We start from the raw sequence: 5592 nt of genomic DNA, 5'->3' as shown, positions 1-5592 counted from the left end.
TTTTGTCAGAGAAGTGTAAATATAGCACCCAAATTTCTTTCAAGTGAGGTCACCTCCTGGCTGTGGTCATTCTCTGAGTGCTCCCGTGGTTATTTGCTCGAGGTAAACTCCTCCATGCTCCTTCGCTGCTGGAAAGCCATGCTCAGAGCCTCCGGCAAATCCCAGGTCTGGGGCGGCAGCTCTTCGCGTGATTGCCCATCCCCATCTCAGGTGATGGGCAGCTCCTTCAGGAGGAAAGTGCTGCGTGAAGCCTGTCTGCTGCCCGTTCCTTGGGCAGAGCAGCTCGGGAGGGCTGGTGAGCCAGGCCCCTGCCTCTCCCCTGCACCCTGGGGTGCCACGCAGGCTGGGGGCACCTATTGATGGCACAAGGAAGTTTCCTGGGGCTGGAACGCTGTGGTTGTCCCGTAGGTGTGATCAGCATCCGTGCCCTCTGCACCTCGCTCAGGCTGGCGTCTCTTGTCCAGCTCCAGAGGAGCAGAGCAGCTCCTGCCCACTGCAGAGCACATCACTGTCCCTGTCCCACAGGCGTAGGAGGTGTCCCCAAGGGAGGATCTGTCCCCAGCCTTGAAATAATGTCAGGTTTCCTGAGTGCCCGCCTCCTCACAGAGCCCAAGGAACCTCAGAGCTCTTCTCCAGCATGGGCTGGGTGGGTGGGTGAAGGTCTCCGCATCCACCAGGGGCTGGGAGCCAATGCCAACACCATAGCAAGGGCAGGATGAGGCTGCAAAGCCCCTTGCTGGGAACAGTGGGGTCCCGACCACCAGGCAGCAAGTGACCAAAGGTCATAACCTTTGGACTGGGTCCAGTCCTGTTCAATAGATTCACCAATGACCTGGATGAAGGGATAGAGTATACCATCAGCAAATTTGCTGATGACACAAAACTGGGAGGAGTGGCTGACACGCCAGAAGGCTGTGCCGCCATACAGCGTGACCTGGACAGGCTGGAGAGTTGGGCAGAGAGGAACCTTATGAAATTCAACAAGGGCAAGTGTAGGGTACTGCATCTGGGGAGGAATAACCCCACGCACCAGTACAGGTTGGGGGCTGACCTGCTGGAGAGCAGCTCTGTGGAAAGGGACCTGGGAGTCCTGGTGGACAACAGGATGACTGTGAGCCAGCAATGTGCCCTGGTGGCCAAGAAGGCCAATGGCATCCCGGGGCGCATCAAGAGGAGTGTGGCCAGCAGGTGGAGGGTGGTCATCCTCCCCCTCTACTCTGCCCTGGGGAGGCCACATCTGGAGCACTGTGTCCCGTTCTGGGCTCCCCGGTTCAAGAAAGACAGGGACCTGCTGGAGAGGGTCCAGCAAAGGGCTACAAAGATGATGAGGGGATTGGAACATCTCTTTCGAGGAAAGGCTGAGGGATTTGGGTCTTTTTAGTCTGGAGAAAAGAAGATTGAGGGGGGATCTTATTAATGCTTACAAATACCCAAAGGGCGGGTGCCAGGGGGATGGGAACAGTCTCTTTTCAGTGGTGCCCAGTGATAGGACAAGAGGGAACGGGCACAAACTTGAGCATAGGAAGTTCCATCTCAACCTGAGGAAGGACTTCTCTCCTGTGTGGGCGGCAGAGCACTGGCACAGCTGCCCAGAGAGGGGGGGAGTCTCCCACTCTGGAGCCATCCCAAACCTGCCTGGACACCGTCCTGTGCCACTGCTGGAAGTGCCCCTGCTCTGGTGGGGGGTGGGACTGGGGGAGCTCCAGAGGGCCCTTCCAACCCTGACAATTCTGTCATTCTGTGATAACAACTCCGATGTAACGAGCACCTGAGCCACACCATGCCCAGGAGTCCTGGCTCCTGCAGGGGCTGAATTGAACCCTTCACCTGCGTGCGTCTGGCCGAGCATGGTTGGGGTTCCCTGGCAGCACCCCTTCAGTGCCAGCGGAGAGGAGAAGGGAAGAGGGAGGAGACAGTGCTGCTGAGCCCTGTGGACCTGGGACGGAGCCCACCTGGACCGGCCAGGTCTTGGGCATCTCTGGGGGAGTAGGGCAGTGGGGGAGACCATGCTGGGCCCGTTACTGATGGATATTCCTCTGGCCACTAAACCCCAGCAAGACCCCATTGAGATTTCTCAGGGCCTGTTGGTTTTGCCCGGTTTAAGTGAACTTTGAGACGAGTGAGTAGAGGCAGAGCTGAGCACCCACAGGCACGCCTCCCGTCCCCAGTGCCACCACTTCAGGAGCCAGAGCTGCTCACAAGGAGAGCAATGAGGATTTTTAACGATGTAAAACAGCGTGTTGCCTTTTCTTGATCTAGGACACACAAAACCAACTTCAGGCAGGAGCTCCCAGGCAAATCCATCCCAAGGGATGGGCAGCATGAAGATAGCAGCCTGAGGAGCTGAAGCGTGAGAGACACCCAGACACCGGAGATGTGGGTTATTGGTGGCACCTCTCAGTCTGCTTCATTGGGGCTGGACGGGTGTCGGGGTTTCTGGGCACGTCCCTGGGCCCTGGAGTCAGCACCCCAAGGGCTCGCAGTAGAATGGAGGTGACTGGGAAGGAGAAAGAGCGGCTTCTGCTGATTTCATTTTCCTGTTCTCTATTCTTTCGCACAGAGCGGGTGTTTAAGGACTGTCTCTGTACATTGCACACCTACCTCTTCATTAACTGCTCTTCCCAGCCCCAGCTGACGAGCTCACAACTCACAAAATGGCAGCAAGCCACATGGCTCAAATGGATTGTGGCCTGCAGGCACCTGGGAGCTGTGAGGACTTCAGCCTGCTGTTAACCCATACCCCCAGGACATACGGGGCCACGGTTGTGAAATGCATCTTCGTGGTGCTCAGCAGTTACCTGTGTGACCCTACCATCACCAGGAGAAATGACTGGGGCAGCGCTCCACGGGCTTGGGGAAAAACTCACACCGGAGATGGCAGGAGCAGCATCTGCTCGGGATGCAGCGAGGTGACCCCAGGGACCCGCAGGGAAACCAGAGCAGACAGGTGGGGCTGGAGGGGTGCCTTGAGACACCTTTGCTCAGTCCATCCCGAATGCTGCAGACATATTCTCAGAGGGCTTTGCAAAGATCCAGTCATACTATTATTTCCAGATCTCTTATTTTTTTAGGAGTTTTGGGTAGCTGGAGCCAGCATTCTTTTTTTTTTTTCTTTTCGTTTTAAATAAAGGACAGGTAAGTAATGAAAGCTCTGACTGATTTGCATGCCAATTGTGGGGTGAAACGAAGCACGTGGGTTACATGCCTGCCCTGAACCTTGCCAGGAGCTATCAGCGCCGCTTCCCAAAACCTCTTGGGTGAAGCAGAAGCCAACGTGATCACCGTCCTATTTTCAACAGTCATCCAAACCCACAGAGCGCTGCCGGTTACGCGTCCGAGCAGCAGAGCCCCGGGCGCCTGCTGGTGTAGACTCGTGCTGGGACATACCAAGGCTCCAGCTAACTCTCCATGACCTGCAGGCAGGTGATGTGCAGTCAGCTGCCCGCTCGCCCTCTCCGGGCGACGCCATCTCAGACCCTGCCGGTCAACTCACTGCAGCGTGACTTTCCGCAGTGACCTGATGGCCAGGGCCATCCGGGAGCCAAAGCCAGGACACCCCCTTTGCTAGGGTGGGTGTCCCTGCATCCCACCCCAGCATGCCACAGAGAAGCCACTCTGGTTTTCTTTCTCTTATTCAGTGTCAACAGACACTGCTGTCCCCGGGGACCGACGAGAGGGCCACTCCAACACCCGCGGGCTCTCCCCGTTGGCCCTGCGGCACAGCCAGAAGGCACAATGACGTGGACCCCGGCTCAGGGTGGCAGCACGGTCACCGCAGGCTCGTAGGCACACGAGGGCTGGGTGACCGCAGCTTCCTGACCGCTGTTCCCTGCACCGGTGAGATTAAAGTCACTGTTTCCCACTGCCGCATAGGCACGGCTGTCAACCATTGCTCCGACCCGCCGACCGCGGCACCCAGGGCCGGGCCCAGCAGGTACCAGCAACCTCTGCTGACTGCTCCAGGCTGGTGTGAAGCTCGCTCCTCTGCGTTATCACGTTTGCAGCAGCTTCCCCCCCAGCAATAAATCACTGGGGCTAATAACCGCCCTGGGAGGGGGGCTGCCTCCCTTTTTTTTTGCAGTAAAAGACCAGGGCAGGGTGCGGTGTTTCCCATCCCCATGGGGAGAGAGGGTCATCCCATTAAACCAACCCTTGTGTGGACATGCCGGTGAGAATGGGACAATTTACCCAGGGATAAATTTAACCCTAGCAAGATTTGTTCTGATGCATTTATTTGTATCCACTCCTGTACGGCAGCGGGATTAAAGGTTAATTTCTGCAGTCCCACTGCAGCCAATAAGAGCCACGTTGTAATCACTCCGTGTAAAACAAGTACTAATGAAAGCAGCAAACCGAAACCCCACTGGCACCACGAGCTGTTGTCTTCAAGCAGGGACCAGATTGGGGGTCAAACCTGAGTTATGCCATAATATTTCTGGGTGTCTCCTGCAAATGCCCCCACCGCTACGCCCAGAGGTGCTGAGCACCTCCAGCTCTTGGTGGCATTAATGGAAACTGCCGTTGCCGGTTGGAAACACCCTCCACGGGACATCCCAGACGGGTGGATTTTCTGCTTAGAAATGTTTCGAGCTTCACGGATTTCTGCTCCCCTCCCGGCAAAGCGGGGTAAGAGCTCTGCCAGGTGGCATCTCTCCCTCCTGAGGTGGTTTACACCCTTCTGCGAGATCCTTCAATTACAGAAGGCTAAATGTTATTTAATTTGCGACGGCGAGTTGAATAAGACTCAATTAAACTCTGCCTCGTGTGGATTGGTGACGGGGAATTCTCACCTGGGATGCCAGATGAGTCCTAACTGTACCACGCCTGACTCAGACGCTCGAACTGCTCTATTAATGACTGTTTTAAGAAATGTTCTATCTTTATACGGACAATTTCCTGCCGTGTGACGAGCTTGGCACGCCGTCAAACCAAACCTTGGTCCCATGGTCAGCCCGTGCTGAGGACGAAGGCGAACCCGGTAGTACACCCCGGGGGCTGCAGCGCTCGCGGGATGGTCCCGGTTACGGCCCCCGCAGGTACCAGCCGCCCCCCCCGCCGCCCCCCCCGGTTTGCATTGAAGGCCGTCTACCAGGGCCGGGGGCTTTCAGCCGCCCACCCGCCCCCGACCGTCTCTGTGTCCCATCCAAGTTACTCTGGGAATTGGGGGGGGGGGGGGGGGTACAGCGGGACGAAGGAATCGGGGGTCGGGCCGGGACCGGGGGGGGGGCGCCTCCCGCCTTTCTCCCGGCACACCCGGGGCTTTCCCAGCCTCTCGCCTCCCCCCCCCCTTCCCGTTTTGCCCTCCCCCGCGGGGCCCCCGCTGCATCCCCCGGGACACGGAGGGGACCCCGCGGGACCGTTCCCGGGCTCACACCGAGCGGGACCCCCTTCCCCCCCCACCCCCGGTGCCCGGTACAGGGTTGAGCTCCTCCCCGGGGAGCCGCGCTCCCCATCCCGGACCCCCCCTCTCCCCCCCACCCCGAACCGACCCCGCCCTCCTCGCTGCCACCTCCCATTGGCCGCCTTCCCCGCCGGCGGGCGGGCCGCTTTGTGACGTCACGATCAGCTGTCGGAAGGTCCCGATTTGTGCGG

The sequence above is a fragment of the Vanellus vanellus genome (assembly GCF_965231255.1).
Source record: "Vanellus vanellus genome assembly, chromosome: 15".
Lineage (NCBI taxonomy): Eukaryota > Metazoa > Chordata > Aves > Charadriiformes > Charadriidae > Vanellus > Vanellus vanellus.
Note: the sequence above shows the minus strand (reverse complement) of the source record.